General features: G+C 42.8%; 1 long non-coding RNA gene across 1 annotated transcript in view; it reads right to left on the bottom strand.

Moving 5' to 3' along the window:
- The window catches only part of LOC106504434, a 191,916-nt gene that overhangs the window by 44,199 nt on the left and 127,867 nt on the right, over positions 1–19,850 (bottom strand). Inside the window, exon 3 of the long non-coding RNA XR_002345777.1 lies at positions 15,554–15,620. This is a non-coding gene — a long non-coding RNA (uncharacterized LOC106504434). The remainder of the gene's footprint in view (positions 1–15,553; positions 15,621–19,850) is intronic.

The raw sequence follows: 19,850 nt of genomic DNA on the forward strand, positions 1-19,850 counted from the left end.
TGGATTCTATTTTCATTTTCCCCAGTATAAATTGTGCTCTTTACTGCTCTAAGGCTTCAAATTCCACCATCACATGTTAGATTCACATCATTTTATCATTATGTCATCCGGTTTCCTTCCTATTTTTTCTTTCATCTTAATTCACATTTTGTATCTTGAAAGCATTCCTGAACTTTATAGAGAGAATAAAGCGGATGCCACATAAAATGTATTATTTGCAGTAAATATTTTTCAGAAGTGTGATTTTGCTCTCCTACTTTGTGCAAAGTTCCTGAACTTCTTGGAGCCTCCATTTCCATATCTATAAAATGGGATAATAATAATAATAATAATGGATTTCTCATTGTGGTTCAGAGGCAATGAACCTGACTAATATCCATGAGACTGTGGGTTTGATCCTCGCGCAATGGGTTAAGGATCTGATTTTGCTATGAACTGTGGTGTAGGTTGCAGACATGGCTTGGATCTGGTGTTGCTGTGGCTGTGGCATAGGCTGGCAGCTGCAGCTGTGATTCAACCCCTAGCCTGGGAACTCCCATATGTCGTGGGTACAGCCCTAAAAACCAAAATAAATAAATAAATAATAAGCCTCATAGATTTTTGGTGAGGACTAAAGCACTTAGAAGTTTGTAGCTGGCATTTAGTAACTATTCAACAAATGTCAGCCACTGCTACTCTTATGACTTTATCATTATTTTATGGAGTCTCATCCTCTTTGGGTATTTTATCCTTGTACAACCAGAGTTTTCTTCAGGTCTATTTTCTTGTTCCCCACAAAACAAAAATCAAAACTGGACATTCAATGCTTCTTAATCCTCCCTCCTGCCTGGCTCGGCTTTCATGTTGCTATTTGATTTGGTTTTCTGTTTGATCTCGAAACAGGGAACAGTTCAGTGGCCCAGGCAACCAAGTGTATGGAGAGAGAGCAGGGATGCTTGCATCCGAATGTTTCTGTTACTAGATTCTCCACAAAGGGCCCTGGTCATGGTGCATAAAGAGCGCTCTCTTCCTGCCAACACGATGAGTCTCTCCTTGGACCCCAAGCCTGGGCCTTGGTCAGTAACTCCCACATCACCTCTGTGCCACCAGGCCCTGAGGCTGAATGAAGCCACTTTTGCCCCCAGACTTCCAGCACAGCAACCGTCAGATCTGCCTAAATTGCCACCAGGGGCTATTGGCTGGACAACTGCTATTTGGAAGGTACTCTCCCACCTCCCCTCCCCTCACTCTTCCAAGCCTCCAGCTTAGCACTGCTTCTAAATCTCAGGCCCCAGCCTCAGGTCTTCCTCTCCCTCCACCTGTCGCCCCTTCAAACTAGAAGATGTTCATGACATCCAGGATCTGCTCTACTTCTCCCATGTGGTTTTGCTACTTTCTCAGGAATCCGAGTTAAAGCTTTCTTTCATTTTGTACCACTTATTCTCAATCAAACAGAAATTCCTAGAAGTTTGCTAGGAATTCCTAGACATTTGCTTGGCATCCTTATTTAGATTTTAGCGTGAATACAGACTTCCCCCATGTCTATGGATCTTCAATAGCTTAATTTAGAGTTGTAAAGAAGGGTGATGTCACCCTAAAAGCCGAGTGTCCCTTTTTTTTCTTTATTCAATCTTCCTTTCTTCCTTCTCCCCTCCCTCTTTCCTCCTTCCCTCCTTCTTTCGTTCTTCCTTTCTTTTCTTTCTTTGGCTACACCCATGTCATGCAGAAGTTCCCAGGCCAGGGATCAAACCTAGGCTGCAGAGGCCACCTGAGCCATAGCAGTGACAACGCCAAATCCTTAACCCATTGAGCCATCGGGGATTTCCTTATTTAACCTTTCTTAAGTGAAGAATTTCAACTTTGAAACAACATCTCTTCTTGTTTGTAGTTCTTTTTTTCTTTTTTTTTTTTTTTTTTTTTTGTCTTTTTGTCTTTTTGCCATTTCTTGGGCCACTGCTGCGGTATATGGATGTTCCCAGGCTAGGGGTCTAATCGGAGCTGTAGCTGCTGGCCTATGCCAGAGCCACAGCAATGCCAGATCCGAGACGTGTCTGCAACCTACACCACAGCTCACGGCAATGCCAGATCCTTAACCCACTGAGCAAGGCCAGGGATCGAACCCGCAACCTCATGGTTATAGTCGGATTTTTTAACCACTGAGCCACGACGGGAACTCCTGTTTGTAGTTCTAAAAGAGGGCAATATTGAAGGTTTTTTAAAACGTTCAAATATTGGAGCCGCAGTAAAATCCTGCTTCTAACAACATGCAGGGGAAATGGAAAAGCAGTGATGGGCAGAACTGTCCCAGGGAGAAGAGCACAGGAGTATGAAATGTGAGAGGTTTCTCCTTGGTGATGCAGGGTCCAAGCAAGTCAGGGCTTCTGAAGGAGGCTGCCTTCAAGGGCTCTGACTTGCATGCCCTGTGGGCCAAAGCCTGCTTTAGCCACAAGTGTACTATGCACAGACTGAAAAGGAAATTCAAGAACAGAGAGAATGTCGAGTGTGTGGCCGCTGCCAAGAATGAGAGCCAGAATCTCCTAGTCAGGCTGCTGCTCGGCCTTTCCTTGTCACGAGGGTGGAGCCCGGCCAGGTGAACCGACCTGACCACCTCCCTGTGTCTGGCTTGTGGAAGCATGTCCTTGCAGGGCTCTTCATGGTTCCTCCTCAGCCTGAGGACGCCCATTGTCACCAAGCCAAGTTGGCAGGCAAAGTTCCTGTCCCACGCAGACACACAGTTTGCAGCTTCCTTGGGAGGGCGACGGGGGTTGGAAGTGGCTCTCTCCAAGCATTTTCATCTTATTTTCGCTTACAATGCCCATCCAGCCAGTCCGCATTGCATATGCTCTTTGAGGTCAAGAGGCTTGCAGTAGAAGGTTCTAGGATGGAGCCACACAGTGTTACTTCAGGCTCAGCACTTGGGCTTAGACTCAAGCTGACTAGGACTGCTAACCATACCTTGCCTAATGTCAGGCTGGCCACTATTGTACGGGGATGGCAGGCACTAGAGGGGAAGAATATTGGCTAAAGGACTTTTGATGTGCAGGAACTTCCAAAGGGCAAGGTCAGAGCCCTGACTCCTTAGCCAACTCTTGGCCATAGTCTCCTCAAGAGTAACATGGGGACAGGACAAGACAATTTCTATAGCCCTTTATGGCTCTGACATTCTGAGATAGTAAAGTGAAGATAAACGTAGGCTGCCACTGTTTAAAAGCCACGTTCTAAGAGGAAAGGGGGAAAGCTAGACCCACTGAAAGTCCTCTCTCTCCTGCTAGGGTCATAGCACAAGACCTGGAAGTGATATAAATCTCTTCTCGCATCTTAGAGGGCCCTGACGCAGTGAGCACCTTGTTTATGGTGCTGGGCGTGGCCATAAGGCTGAACATCAGCATGGAGTCCTGGGTTCCCTTTGCCTTGTACTGACAGGAAACCCAAGGCTCACTTAAATTCAGGAACTACTTCCCACCTGCCACCACATGTAGGATACCATATGGAGGACACTGGGTAGTAGGAAATATGGTCTCCACCCTCAAGGAGATTTCTAGCTAACCTGAGCTTCTTTAGCTACACATCACTCCTCCTTTTGCTTTACTTCTTTACTTTTTTTTCCTTTACTTTTTTCTTTTTACTCCTTTACTTCCAGGCCTTTGTACATGTTATGCCCTTGGCCTGAAACACTCTCTTTATCCCGCTATTGCTAGGACTTCTATGGGGAGCAATGCAGGTTGCATACTGCATAATTCCAGACCACCTTACTTAGATGTGAATCATGCCCTCAGAAATGCACAGTGAACAACCTGTACAGCTGAACTGCATGGCTTTGACTGCCACCTCCACCTCATTTCTCCTAACTGGGGGTAACTCACAGCCATCTCAGTTTTCAACATAGTCACTACCTTTCCTTCTTTCCTTCTTCCTCTCCTCTTTCCCTCTCTCCCTTTCTTCCTATATCTCACAATTTCTGAGCACCTACTATATGTCAGGACTGTGCAAGGAGTGGGTATACAGTTGTACCAAAACAGATAAGGTCCACTTCCCTCTTGTGAAGTATTTATATTCTTCTTCCTCCAGGAAGCCTTCCCTTACTGCACCCATGATTGAATCTAGTGCCTACTGATTGACTGGGGACCTTTTACTTAGAACACAGTGACTCTGGTCTGGAGAGAATCTGAGAAGGACAAGCAGGGTTGAGGAGACTAACCTGAAGCCCTGAAACTGACGGTGCTGGTGCTCCATCCCTTCCAGCTTCCTGTCCTTGGGAGCACCCTGGGGGCATCTGTGAAGCTCATTAGTGAAGCAGCGATTAACGTGAGGCCCAGAGCATGGCTTCCCCCTGCCAGGGAAGCCACAAAGTTCCAGAACATCCTAGGGAGGAATGGAGCACCACCCAGGCCTGCCTCCTGGGGCTGCAAAACAATCCCTAATGAGTCCTCTCCAGGGGAGGGTGAAGTCACCTGCAAGGAGGCCGCTAAGCCTCAGGTGTTCTCCAGGAGGCTTAAAATAGCCGGGTTCCCTCCACAAACACCTTCCAACACTGTTTAGGATGGTGAATGCCAGGAAACTAATGAATCTGAGCTTAGAGAATTAATTGTTGATGAAATAATGTGAATAGTGTGCTTCCTGTTCATCAGTCTCTACAGAAATTAATTAGCCCTGCTTGGCAGCGAGCAGGATCAAATTTTCGACTTAATTTATGAATTTGGCCAAATTGTCTATGGGAAGTCTTGCCTGGAGGACCTTCCGTGGCTGCTTCGTGTCCAGACAGGCCTTGCCTTTCGTAGAAGACATGACTGCTTTAAGAGAGTCCCAACAAGAGAGGAGGATGGTGGAGGAGGGCAGAGGGGAAGGTTTGAGCTTTGACTGTGAAGCTCGATGTAGACCTGCACTTCCCCAGTCTTCCTGCCTCAGCCCTCTCTCCCCGCTGGACCCTTCATCTGAACAAGGTCTGTTAGCTTGAACAGAGCAGCGATGACTCAAAGCAACGGGCCTGACTTTCAGGCATGGCCTGACTTCACATTTAATTATTCTGTGCTGTGTGCACTAACTCAAATTGCAGGATGATGGGAAAGAAAAATAAATCCAATGAGCAGTGGGGTGGGTTTTTTTTTTTTTTTTAACTATTTTAAAATAGGGAGAAGGGAAGGAACTTCTTGGGCCTGGTGGGATCAATTTGAGGAACAGGCTGGCACAAGGCATGAATTAACACCTTGGTCCTATATGCCCAGGAATGAAGCACAGACCTGCTGGCTATGGAGTGTTCTGTCAGCTTTTGTCACCACAGGAGTCAGACTCTCTGACTGCAGCCTGTACTGATTGGAATCCCAACCAGACTTTCCCCACTGAGCAGCAGAATCTGATGTACACCTATCAGCAGAATGACTTGAGTGTCGCCAGTCTCTGAAACATTTCAGACAGAGTGAATGACTGAGTACCTGTGTGTGTACATGCTTTTTTATGTTGCTGAAACACCAGTTTTCTCATGAAAAAGCCTGAGAGCCAGTGAGTTAAAACAGGGGCACAGGGGATAAGGGGATGTGGTACGATCTAACTGAACACCTCTGGCCAGCCTCAGGAGTCAGGAAAGGATGAGCCCTTGGGGTCATTTCCACTCCTTAGAATTATTCAGTAATTCACACGGCATTCTAGGCAGGGGGGATACATCAGGGAACCAGGTAATCAAGGCCATGCTCCCATGAAGCTTATTTTCTCTTAGGAGCACAGACACAAGTTATCAGCATCTGGTTTCTGATTCTGTTAAAACGTAGGCTTGTTAACACTTAATTACAGACCACATTACTAAACTCTGAGTTCTTGTATTAGTTTCTGTTTTTAAAACAAAATGCACATTGCCTAGTAGACACATACACTATCACCTCCCTTGCACACTTGGCTATTTAAATTCCTTTTTGTACCAATGCCCTCAAATTTAGTCCTGAATGGTTGTGATCCTCCAAAGGGAGCCAGGATCAGCAGCCGATTCAGGGTGTAGTAAGCAGGGGAAGAAGCCTGTTTGCCCATGACATTGGCCATGGGGGGTGATCGCTTGGGTCCCTGAGAGGCACACCCTCGTAGGTCTGGGTTCCCTGAGAATTAAATCGGCTCAGGCTGCATAGGAGGACTCACTTGGGCACTGACCTGCTGCGATGGTCAGGAAGAGCATCTTAGAGAGAGAATGTTGGAACCCGAGCAAGTGCCTAACCTCCTCCCTGTAGGCGTTTGCAGCTGCAACCAGACCACCCTTCCCTTTAGGAATTTGTGATGTTATTACCAGCTCGCTCTGTGACCTCAGGCTGTGTCTGCCCTTTGCTTACCTTTGTTCTCCAACTGCCAGGTATGTAATTCCATGGTTCCCTCAGGTAGCTTCTGGGGAGAGGGTAGATTGCATAAACAAAGGTGTGTGAGGGACAGCGCCAGCCTGAGAGCTAGGCAAAGCAGTGGGATGTGCTGGAGAACCGAAGCGCGCGGTCTTCCTTCAGCCCAGGTTTCCGCTCAACTGAGTCACTGCTCCTTAATGAATGTCCTTTGCTTTCTTCTCCTCAAGTTACCTGAACTGCTATTCCCCAGTTTCGCAGGCTGAATGCCTCTCAGGCCCCACTCACATGCTAGCCCACCTCCCAAAGGAAGTCATTTTCATTTCTTCCTCCTTTCTGGCCTCACACAGCTCTTGAAATGCAGCCATTTGTGTGTTATCTCGCCTACAAATGTCAAAGTCCTCAAAGGAAAATCTGTGCATTCTCAACTTTTTTTTTTTTTTTTTTGGTCCCCTATAGTCTTCACACTGAAGAGGGACTCAGTACGTGTTTATTCTGTGTCTATTCCACCCTGGGAACATTCATGGACAAATTACTGTTTATAGCAAATGATGAGATTTAATGAAAGAGGTCTGAATGTGAAGGCCAATTGTGCTGAATATTCAAAATTTTCTCTGTGCCGAAAGCAAATAAGGAGAGTGATCCTCTTTGGTGTCCCATCACCCAGAAATGTGATTTAGTAACAAGGCTCTCCATCTTCCCCCACCCTTCATTCTTTCTGCATTTTATATATTACTCCAGCATAGACAGAGACCAGGGGGTGATAGTGAGGGCCAGGAGACCAGGGTTCAAATCCCAGCTGTGCCCCTTACTAGCTAAAGGCATCCTGCACAGGCCACTTAATCTGCCTGAGCTTTGGGTTTTGGTTTGCTCAGCTGTGACCTGGAAATAATAACATCTGTCTTGCCTACCTCCAGGGTGGCTGTGAAAGTTGAATGAGATGGTATAGGAGCCCATGCTTAAAAAATGTTTACCCCAGTGTGTTGACCGTGTGAAAATCACCAAACTGTACACATATGACGTGTGTGTATCCATCACACTCCAATAGAAGTTCTTTCTAAGGTAACACTTTGTACAGATATTTCCAATTGTTTTTAAACTGTACACTGAGGGAAAAGATGAAAGCATGATTTAAAGTTAGCTGTACATCATCAACAGTCCTGAATAGATGTTGTGTTTATAAGGGAACTCGTCATTTTGGTTCACAGAGACAACTTCACATTTTGTAAATCATTACATCATAATTCTCAGTGTTTCAGTTTAACCATGGTCAAGTGCAATAGAACCATCTTTTGGTAATTGGGAGACTTGCATTTAAAATAAAATTTAGGAGCTCTCTGTGGAAAAATACGTGATACAGTGAAGGATGATTTCTCTAATCCATGTACATTTGATCTTTCAAATGATAACTTGAATATGTGAGCTACTATAATTATTTGAGGTTTTTTGCTTGTTTGCTTACCACTTTATACCCAGTGTCTTGTAGAGTGCCTGACAAACTGTCCCCATTTACTTGAGAACTGGGGGTTTGTGGGACAAAGGACTTCTAGCGCTAAAAACAAGAAGTCCAGGACAAACTGAGACGGCTGGTCAACCTACTAGTACATGGAAGATAGTCAGATATTTGCAGAAGGAAGACAGACAAGAAATTCAGGAATAAGTTTTGGGACCACAAAATTCTCCCCTCCTTTAAGTTTTCTAAAAAATGTACCTTATGTGTACATATTGGAAATGTTCTAATACTCATATGTAAAAGCCACTACCCTGCACTTTATAAGCACTATTTCAGGATAAATGGCCTTCTACCAAGTGCTAATGTTTGGCAAACACTACATTGCTGGGACTGCAGGCAGATGTGAAGATGTGGATGCCACATACATGAGACTCAATTGTCCTGATTCTTCCCTCCTGACTTGCAGGATTCCATTCTAGAAAAAGAACCATGGGAATTTTCTGTAGCCTTTATCATCAGGCAATTAAATTCCCAATTCAGAGTTAAGAAGGGTGGGTGTCGTTTTCCTGGCCAAAGGCTTGTAGGGCTGGAAGAGACCTGAGAGAACCCTCCAACTCTTATTACTAATCATAAAAGTCAGCCCAGGAAATAGCTGGCAGCAGAGCCAGTCCAAGACTATCCTCCTGACTCCTGTGTATCCTACTTCTGTGGGTTGATATTTCCTTTTTCTTTCCTGCTCCTGGCCTCCTTGCCTGCAGCCAATGGCGTTTTTAATCAAGCTATAAAATCACTTTCAGATTCAAGGATTTCCCATGCTTTCAAGGGCTTGTGCACCCACCTCCAGTCCAAACCAGGTTGCTCCTACCTGCCTCTGCCCCCCGCTAAAAAATTCCTAAAAATTAGATACTGTATACGTCTAATGAGGGTGCCTATGAATAATCAGTATAAAAGCATTTTAGCCACGAATCTCCAATGACAGGATATGGTTTTATGTATCCTAATTTGGGGTTAAACACTAAAGAATGAAACCCTACAAACTGGCTGTCCTCTAACTTGTGGCTTTGACATGACTGTGGAAGAAAAGCAAATTGAAGTGGTGTGAACACCCAGGCTAAAACATGAGAACAGAGCAAGGCAGCCTGTGCTTTGTATGAGACCAAAAGGGTGAACGTAGCAAACCTTAAGTAGTCTCATTAGGATATAAAGACAGACGATAAAGATGTTGCAAAATAACAACATCAGTAATGAAACAGAGGAAACCATGGTATGGACTGAATGTTTGCGTTCCCTAAAAGTCATATGTTGAAGCCCTAACCCCTAAGATGATGGTATTTGGAGGTAGGGCCTTTAGGCAATACTTTGGTTTAGATGAAGTTATGAGGGTGGGGACCTCATGATGGGGTTAGTTTTCTTATGAAAAAGGGAGGAGACATGAGAGCTGACTTTCTCCCTACCATGTGAGGGTGCAACAAGAAGGAGGCTGTCAGCAAGCCAGAAAGAGAGCCCTCACCAGCAGCTGCTCCCTGCAAATCTTCATCCTTCAGAAGTACAGATCTCAGACTTCAGAATCCGGAACCATGAGATAATACACCTCTATTGTTTAAGCCACCTAGTCTGTGGTATTTTGTTATGACAGCCTGAGCAGACTAAGGCAACTAGATTTCACAATTCTCCTAACAGCCTGGCCTCTCAGCTCCTTAACCACTTGTTTCCTACAACCTAGACCTCCATCCTATCTAAACCACCCACTTCCTGGAACAGTAACTCTCAGCCTTGACTGCATGTCAGTCTCACCTGGACTTCACCACAGCCTACGAGAAACAGAATATTTCTCAAGGTGGGCCCTGTTATGTAAAAGTTCCCTAGGTGATTCCAATATGCAACCACAATCAAGATCCACTAGATTAAATATATTCAAGCACATTCAAATCACTAAGAAGAAAACCTCCGGAAAATGGGCAGAACATATAAACAAAGAATGTACAGAAAAAATACAAATGGCTAATAAATATGTGGAGAAATGATCAGGAAAATGTAAACTTTTTTTAAAAGATTACTCTTTTGGCAAAAACCAAAAAGATTGCTAATATGCAATGTTAGTAAAAGTGAAGGGCATATTGGTTGTCAGAAATCTTCTAACATACATCCTTAGATCCAGAAGTTTCATTTCTGGTTATCTCTTCTATAAAAACAACTACACAAGTACACAAGGATTTACACACAAGTACATAAAGCCAATCCTTATAGTATTATTTGTAATAGTGTAGAAGTCCAGTGATTTTAGAATAGTTCAATAATTGTGGTACTTCCACACATTAAAAAAATGATTCAACTACCAAAGTAATGGGGTAGAATTATAAGTATGGCATGAAAGGATGAATCTATATGCACAGATGTGTATCAATCATATGAAGGAAATAAAGCAGATTTCCGAATAATATGTATGGTATAAACTCATGCTTGTTTTAAAAAATTCTAACTACACATAGAAAGAGACACATACATACTTATATATGTGTAGAAAACTGTCTTAAAGATCTTTCAACAGTAATTACCCTCAGGGAATTGGAAAAGAGTGAGGGGACTTTCGCATTTTACTTTATGTTTTGCAGCTGTTTTTACAATAAACAAGTATGAATTATTTTTGTAATGTAAATAGTCTGATGTGAGTTCAAATGGAAGCTTTATAAAGAAAAGTTTTCTGTGCCAGAAGGCTGAGGCCACTTCAGGGCCATCTCTTCACCATCATTTACACTTAAAAATCTTTCCGGGAATCCCACAGCTAGGAATATTTGGGAAACAGAGCTAGGTTTTCAAGTTCTTTTTTAGAATTATTCTCCTCAGTGGTGGGAAAGACTGCTCTGCGAGTGATTCATTGCTGGTATAGAAATTCCCAACCTGGCTATCTTGCCATTGATCTTTCAGTTGTGTGGATGTTAGGAGAGACTTCCGTTATTAAAGGAAAATGAGACTGTAAAATGTGACCTGCAATTGGAAGAAACGTATGAGTATCACAGACCTGAGATCTGTGTCAATGTATAAGGTTTCTAATGTCAAAAAAGATAAAGAAAACACAGAGATGATGTTGGGAAGTAAATAGATTTCATCTCACCAACAAAAATACAATCCATTGAGCATGATGTTTGGGAGTCAGGTTGTGAAGCCCCTGAGGCCATACTGTGGCTCAGCTGGAAAGTCCTCAAGATCGACTGGTGATGTCTGCCATGGACACAGGTAGGGAGAATGGAAACACAGGCAGAGCAGAACCAACAGGAGAGAAGCACATTTGTTTGAAAAAGGTAGTGTTGATTTAACTTTTGTTCCATGAGGAACAGACAAATAAATGATATTCTGCTCTCATAACTCCAACCTAGAGTTCATAACCATAATTAACATAAATTAAAGACTTATATGTGACCCTCACTATCTAACATAATGGTGTAGATGTGCACATATTTGAGTTCTTGAAATGGCCACATGCTACCTGAAAACATTGATCTGTACTAAAAATCAATTTCAGGAGTTCCTGTCATAGCTCAGGGGAAATGAATCTGACTAGTATCCATGAGGATGCAGGTTCGATCCCTGGCCTCGCGCAGTGGGTTAAGGATCCAGCATTGCCATGAGCTGTGATGTAGGTTGCACACATGGCTCGGATCTGGGAGGTTCCCTTCAAAAACATTCAGCATATGCTCTACACCAGTTAAATTAATCTGGATGGAAATTCAAAAGTCTTTAGGGTCAAGCCTCACTGAGGTCAATCCTTTGCTGATGTCAGTATCTAGAGAGGAGGAATTTTGTCTGGGCCAAGAAGTAAGAAAGACTTCAACCTACCATTTAGCCACCTTTGCCACCAGGGAAAAGTCTGCTGAGAAAATGAATGAGTAGAAATTGTCAATAGAGAAAGCATAGAAGGGATTCTAGACAGAGGGAAAAGAACATGCCGAATTGTGGAAGCCACTTTAAATACTTATGACAGACTCAGTTTTAAAAATAAAGATCTCTGGGAGTTCCCTAACAGCCTAGCAGTTAAGGATTTGGCATTGTCACTGCTGTGGCTTGGGTTCAATCCCTGGCCCGGGAACTTCTGCATACGGCAGGCACAGCCGAAAAACTAAAAATTAAAAACTAAAAATAATAAGCAATGAGATCCTGCTGTATAGCACTGGAGCCTACGTCTGGGCACTTGTGATGGAACATGATCATGGGAGAAAAAAGAATTTATACATGTATGTGTGACTGGGTCACCTGGCTGTACAGTAGAAAATTGACAGAACGCTATAAACAAGCTACAATGGAAAAAAGAAAAATCATTATTAAAAAAATAAAGACCTCTGTCAAATAAGCAGATATACTGCCAATTTGCATAGGAAATATAAGTTTTGAAACAAATATGTAAGGCAACTCAGCTTAAGCACATAGCTATTAAAATTAGGACTATATAGGGAGTTTCCATCATGGCTCAACTGATTAAGAACCTGACTAGTATCTATGAGGATTCAGGTTCAATACCTGGCCTCACTCAGTGGGTTAAAGGATCTGGCATTGCTGTGAGTTGCAGACACAGCTCAAATCCTGCACTGCTGTGGCTGTGGCATAGGCTGTCAGCAGTAGCTCCAGTTCAACCCCTAGCCTGGGGATTTCCATATGCCACAGGTAAGGCTCTAAAAATACCAAAAACAAACAAACAAACAAACAAAAATTAGGACTGTATAGATTGATAGAATATTTTTATGAAGTGATGTTAAGAAAAATATATATATATATATTTATAATGACATATTATATGTATATATATATATATATATATATTATGATACCAGAGGTAGAATTTATGCACAAAGGATATATTGTAAGGGTACCTACCCCAAAATAAGAATTTAAAAAGTGGTGTGTGTTGGAAGAATGAGGTTTTTTGGGTTTTCGTGGTTTTTTAATTTTTTGTCTTTTATTTTTTTAAGGCCACACCCAAGGCACATGGAGGTTTCCAGGCTAGGGGTCAAATAAAAGCTGTAGCCGCTGGCCTGCACCACAGCAACAGCAATGCCAGATCCAAGCCATGTCTTCAATCTAAACCACAGACCACAGCAATGCCGGATCCTTAACCCACTGAGCAGACCAGGGATTGAACCTGTGTCCTCATGGATACCAGTCATTTCCGCTAAGCCACAACAGGAACGCCAAGACTGAGGTTTTGGTAATTAATTGCTTTTCTTTATTATCGATGGTTATGTGATAAATAAAACTGGGGAGGAGGGATACGTACGAAGTGAACAATCTCACCAAACACATTCTCAGATAACCATGCCTGTGGTTTAGGCTCTTAAATGAATGACATAAAGAAGGCACTTCTGTCCTCTTGGGGTCAGCTTCCTCTTAGCTTTTGAATTTTATATCCTCATGTATTTTTAAAAGACGAATTTTCTGAAAAAGGAGTTCTGCTTCTAGCAATGGCAGACTAGTTTTTTGCCAACTGAACTTCCTGTGGAAATCAACTAGAAAAACTGGATAAATACTAAGGGAAATAATATCTATTTGAAGTCATCCATGGGCTCTGCAGGCAGCCAGCTGAGAGGCCAAGATCCTAGAGAGTAGGGAATACAGAGAGGAGAGCCTGTGGAGGTACCACTCTTTCCCTGGAGGCATTTGTCAATCATCATGCATTGCCAGAGACTGGGATCCCAGCAGAAAGCTGTGAATGGGGCAGCTAAGAAGCTGAGTAGATCTCTGAGCAATTCTCAAAGGGCTGGGGTGAAAGGAACATTTGAGGACCACCAGGGAGGAGGGCAAACATCCCAGGCTTTCATTTGGAGTCCCTGAAGGACTGTTGCTCTAGGAATAAAGAAGAACAAGAGAGACCAGCACTCAGGAAGACTAAAGCCCAGCTTTGCCTCACAGTATGGGATAGTAACATGCTTCTCCCAGTAGTAACTGATTTAAGTGAATGAAAGATAAGCAATGATGTGGAGAGAGCCGAACAAAACTGGTATGATTACACACTCACACACACACTTTACATAATCAATGCATAATACACTATTTTTTTCAAGAGTATATGGGACACTTACCAAAATGGACCATATGATGCTAGGTTATATAATTATATCTCTACAGATTTCAAAGTTTTGAAATTATACAGGGTTATGTCCTAAGATCACAGTACAACTACCTATACATTAATAACAAAATATAACTTTTAAAATCCCCAAATGTTTGGAAATTAAGTAATGCACATCTAAATAACCCATAGGTCAAAGTTTCTAAAAATTGTAAAATATTTTGAATTAAATCATAATGCATATATGTTATGACAATATGTGGAATACAGCTAACACTAGGCTTAGAAGGAAACTGATGGCTCTAAATGAATATGTTAGAAGAGCAGAAGGTTAGTTATCTTGGTGTTTATGGTGGGAAGTTGAAAAAGGACTAAATTAAATCCAAATAAAGGAAAAGAAAGGAAATAATAAAGATAAGAGCAGAAATTAAAGAAATAAAGAGCTAAAGGACAGTTGAAAGGATCAGCAGAGCCAAAAGTTGCATCTATTGTTGTTCTTTATAAGAACAATCAGCTGAAAAACTTTTGGCAAATTTAATCAAGAAGAAAAGAGAAAAGGCATAAAAAACCAATAACAGGAATAAAAAAGGATACATCACCACAGTTCTCACAGGCATACAAATCTCAATAAGGGAATCTTACAATCTAAATATATAAAACAATAATGCTGAATTTCAGAACATTTTATAATAGTGATAAAAAGTGACAGAACTGCAGCTTTCAATAGCTTGTTTCCTATTTTAAGATGGGACCCCATATAAATAAATATTAATTATTTCATTAATTCTGCCTGGATTAAATACTCAATACACCTCTCAGAAACATACAATATCTGGTAAACTTGAATTTCAGTAGTTAGATGTTAGGAAAGATAGAAAATCTCCAGAATTATATATTTTAGAAGCCTTAAACGCTCAAGAGAGTCTCTCACCCAGACCTTACCTTTAAGGTGGACTACGCTTGAAAATATTTAAGAAGAGGGGAGTTCCCCTCATGGCTCAGCAGAAAGGAACCTGACTAGCATCCGTGAGGACGCAGGTTCGATCCCTGGCCTCGTTCAGTGGGTTAAGGATCCAGCGTTGCTGTGAGCTATGGTGTAGGTTGCAGACACAGCTCAGATCCTGTGTCGCTGTGGCTGAGGCGTAGGCTGGCAGATACAGCACTGAATGGAGCCCTAGCCTGAGAACCTCCATATGCTGCAGGTGTGGCCCTGAAAAGGGAAGGAAGGAAGGAAGGAAGGAAGGAAGGAAGGAGAGAGAGAGAGAGAGAGAGAGAGAGAGAGAGAGAGAGAGAGAGAGAGAGAGAGGGAGAGAAAGAAAGAAAGAAAGAAAGAAAGAAAGAAAGAAAGAAAGAAAGAAAGAAAGAAAGAAAGAAAGAAAGAAAGAAAGAAAGAATATTTAAGAAGAGAAAGTAGAACCCCAAACTTCTTCAATCACCAATTAAACTGTCAGGATAGCCTTTTAATTCTCCATATGTATTTTTGGTGATAGCCAAAATGGCATTAAATCTTTACAGGGCTATATGACTAATTTTGAACACCTCTGCAGTCAGAACACAAAAGGACACACAATGTTTAGATTTATAACCATTTTAAGAGTACTTGTCATGGATCATGTTCGCAAGTTTTTATTAACCACCTTGTGGCATTATGAATTATAACCCATTACTACACTGTTAATCTAAATGTTTGCCTTGCTGGGACAGCAAAGCCCTTTAGATCAGTAACTATCCATTGAATATTTTTTAAACACTCACCTTCTGCATGCAAAAGGCTGGTCTAGCTCCTTTCTAGCTTTGTGTTTCTCAGAGAAGGTGCCTTGTTCTGAGGAAAAAAATAAACAGATAAAATAGGTGAGCAGGATGGCAAGTTTGTGTCAAGAGCACTAGAGGAAGAACCAAGCAACCAAACTTCATTCTAATACATAATTAATTTAGTTCTAAGTATAATTAACTGTGTGGCTTTGGGTATGTCCCTTCCTCTACCAGGCCCCAGTTTCCCCATCGGAGAACTGACATTAGCAGTCCAGGTGATCTCTGAGGGAGGAGCCCACCTGGGCTAAACCGCAAGAGACATATTCTCCGTTTATGGTAAAAGCAGCAGAGACTCTCTCTAGTGGGCTGGCCCCAGGGGAAAATGGGCTCCCAGAGGTATCTTGTTTGCTCTGGACTTAGGGGGACAGATTGGGGAATGTGAAAACTAAGGTTCCTCTTCTTTGTGTTTAAATACCCTGCTGTGCAAGAATACTATCAGGTAACTGTAAGGCACCTCTCCCTTCTCAGCTCCCCACACATCCTTGCCATGTTTCTGCTTGAGAATGCTGCGTCCAATAGGTGAGGAGAGTATCAGCTTGCCCTATAATCTGAGAGGCATCTGTATAAATCAGAAATAGAACCAATAGGATGTGTATGTATACAAACAGAGAAAGATTTATTTTAAGGAATTCGTTCACAAATTTCGGAGGCTGACAAGCCCGAAATCTGCAGCATAGGCTAGTAGGCTAGAGACTCAGGGGAGAGCTGGTATTGCCGTCCAAGTCCAAAGTCCTTCTACTGGCAGAATTCCTTCTTGCTCAGGGGAGGTCAGACTTTGTTCTAATAATGCCTTCACTGACTTGATGGGACCCACACACATTATGGAGGGCAATCTGATTCCCTCAGAGTCCACTGATTTGTTAATCTCGTGCAAAAACACACTTACAGAAACATCCATTAGGCACTGTGGCCCAGCCTAATTTGATACATGAAATTACCCCACACAAATCCACCCCTTGTCAACTCAGCACCCACATACATCTCCTTAAAAGACACTTAATCTCCAAATAAAGACAATGGCAAGGTCATACTTCTACCTAACATGACATAACAATCCTGTGCACAACTGAAAAACACACTAACCCTTTTCTCAGAAAAGAATACAAACCTCCTGAATAATGTTTACTCTTCTCCTTGAAATCTCACACTTTAAATACTATGATATAAAGTCAACAATACACAATGTGATATGTCATTTATCTCTCAGTAAACCTGGGATAATTTTTTAAAATACTATGATACAAAGTCAATCCATCCATCTTAGGTTACACAATACACACAGACATACACATATGCATAACAGTAGAGGAGAGAAATACTCATTTCTGTAACCGGTTACATGCTCATAGCTAGTTTTTATCACTACCTTCTTCCACTACGCGTTCCATATTTTCTTTGCTTTTTGTAAGCCCCTCAGCTGGTCAGGATTCATTACCTAGTGGGGTGACTCTAACTTTCATTCCTGAAGAGTCTGAGCCATAGTGGTCCTATTAGGATTGGGTTTTCCATCAACCTTAATCACAGGGCACGGTAATATTGAAAGATGCCCTAAGGGATCATGCTCTTCCTAATCTCCATGGTGGGGTAATTGTCCAATTTTCCCTTGCTAGTCAGAATCAATCACCCCATCCAGTACAGTAACTCCCTTCTTTACCTGTTGATTTAGAGTCATAAGGAGCCCAAAGTGGGTAGGTGGCAGTCTTAATTTCCAGTCCAATGGAATCATTGTGTCTCTAGGCCAGCAGAGCATAAGGTTGTGAGGACAAGAAGCAAAACTCTTGCTCCTTCTTCCAGGAGGTCACTGGGGTAATAGTGAATGGTGCCTCTCCCTTTCCCTCCCCTGGGTTTCTGGGTCCATGAACCCCGGCTATCAGAGAAACAGCACCAAATATCAGAGTCTGATTCAGAGCATATGCAGCCTCCTGGAGAACCTTGTTCCAACCCTGCAAGGTATTGCCACATAGCTGGTGCTGTATCTTAATTTTCAAAAAGCCATTTCACCATTTTGCTGAGCCAATTGCTTCAGGGTGGTGGAGAACATCACAAGACCAGCAGCAAATCCCATGAGCCTGGGCCCACTGTCACCCCACATTTGCTCTTAAGTGAGTTCCTCGGTCAGAAACAATATTGTGTGAAATACCAGGACAGTGTATAAGGCATCCTGTAAGCTCATGGATGATAGTTTTGGCAGGAGTACTGCATTTAGGGAAGATAAATTCATATCCAGAGTGTCTATTCCAGTGAGAACAAAATGCTACCGCCTACAAGACAATGTCCAAACACATAAGGCCATTCAGTTCCAGCCCCTACTTATCTCTCCAGCCTCATCTGTCATCACTGCCCCCCCAAATTCTCTGATGGAGCCCCCAGACGCTCTTCTCCCCCAACTTTGCCGTGATCGTTTGTTTACATGTTCATTGAGTCATCATGTACCCATTAGTGAACAGAGCAACTGGGTCTCTGCAGAGAAGATGTGTCAAAAAAGTTAGTGCATTAATGAGATGGCTGGTATGATGGGGAATGTAGAGGGCACTAGGACAGGAGAAAAAAAAATATGCCTGATCCAAAGGTCTAGGAAGACTCCCTGAGGAGGAAACATTTAAACTGAGATCTGAAGAATGCATAGACATCAGCCTGGTGAAAAAAGTGTTCTGCCAGAGGGGACAGGATATGTGAAATCCTGGGAGTCAGAGCTGCTGTGACAAGGCTCCAGAAACCAAAACAAGCACAGCCAAACAGGTGGAAAGCGCCTAGGGAGTGTGGTGACAACTGAGGCTGAAACGGTGGAATAGGGCCAAGCCCTGGAGGGCCTTGTAAGCATCTTAAGAGTTCTAGAAGTTGTTGAAGAATTTTAAGTGGTGGTGGTGGAGACAGATGCAGTCAATTTACACTTTGGAAAGAACTTGCAGACTGCAGCCTGGACAGTGGTTTGGAACAGGAGGAGAAGAAAGAAGAGAAGGAGGAGGAAGTGGGGAAGGGGGAAGAAAAGGAGGGGAATGGGATTGGGAGACATCCAGAGGCTGATGCAATATTCCGAGCAAGAGATGGTGAAGGCCTGAGATACACGGACAGATTTTAGAGATACCTAGCAGAAGCAGCAGCAAGAACTTGGTGAATGACTGAATGTGGAAGGTTGGGAGAGCAATAATATTACCGGGTTTCTGGTGTAGGCAGTGAGGTAGAGTCTCACTAGCTATTGCAATGTTTGCTATTTATCCCCAAACCCTGTGAAATATTTGTGGACTAAATCACTGAGTAAATGGAAGAATGAGAAACGTAGTTTGGGAGGAAGATGAGATGATGCATTTGGCTTTGGATAGTGTAGGTGTAAGGCACCTGTGGGATATCTGAGTGGAGATGTCCAGGGGTGGGGGGTGGAGTCACTGCATATGCAGGTCTGAGATCGAGAAACGTCTGGGCAGAAGCTTTGCACATGCCATTCCATCTGTAAAGTGGGGATAGCAATATCTCCTCTGCCTTTGGTTCCCCACGAGAATCAAACAAGGGAAGATGCAGTGGTGCTTGAAAGACAACTACATGGTGGGGGAAAGGGTTGACTTGAAAATAGACAGACGCGGTTTCAATCTGTGCTTGTGTATTTTATAAACTGTGCGTCCTTGGGTAAAGCACTTAATATCTCTGGGCTTTGGGCATTCATCCACAAAATGGTATTGATACCACCTCTCCCCTCAGGTTACGTTTTAGTTTAGTCAACTAATAATATGTGTCTCCCTTTGTATCTGGTACTGTGAAAGGGCTCGATATGGCAGCCATCACTATTATTATGTTGTAATGCGTTAGTAATGCCCTTAGCCCTTGTCATTTCTCATTATTTTGAGGAGGTGTGACCTCAAGTCCCTCTTTCACCAAACCGCTCAAAAGGTCACATGTGCACCTGTGTTTCATAGGTCTTCCCACCTTTCTCCCTCACATCATAGTTCTACACTGTGCCTTCTCCTTATATAGACCAAAAACATGGTAAAAATCTGTGCCAGCTTCATGTTGGTGTCCTCCACATATAGGCATTTAAAGTCCAGATTCTAAAGCCAGTAAAAACAAGTTTCAAACATTCACCTTGCAGTTAGGTAAACTTGGACACCTCATTTAACCTTCCTGAACCTCGGTTTCCTTATCTGTATAATTAGAATATTAATGGTACCTGCCTCACAGGCTTTTGGGAAGGAACAAAGAAGGCTATGGAAAAGCAGTTTATCAGGGGATCTCAACTCATTGAGATGGA

The sequence above is a fragment of the Sus scrofa genome, chromosome 7 (genome assembly GCF_000003025.6).
Source record: "Sus scrofa isolate TJ Tabasco breed Duroc chromosome 7, Sscrofa11.1, whole genome shotgun sequence".
NCBI lineage: Eukaryota > Metazoa > Chordata > Mammalia > Artiodactyla > Suidae > Sus > Sus scrofa.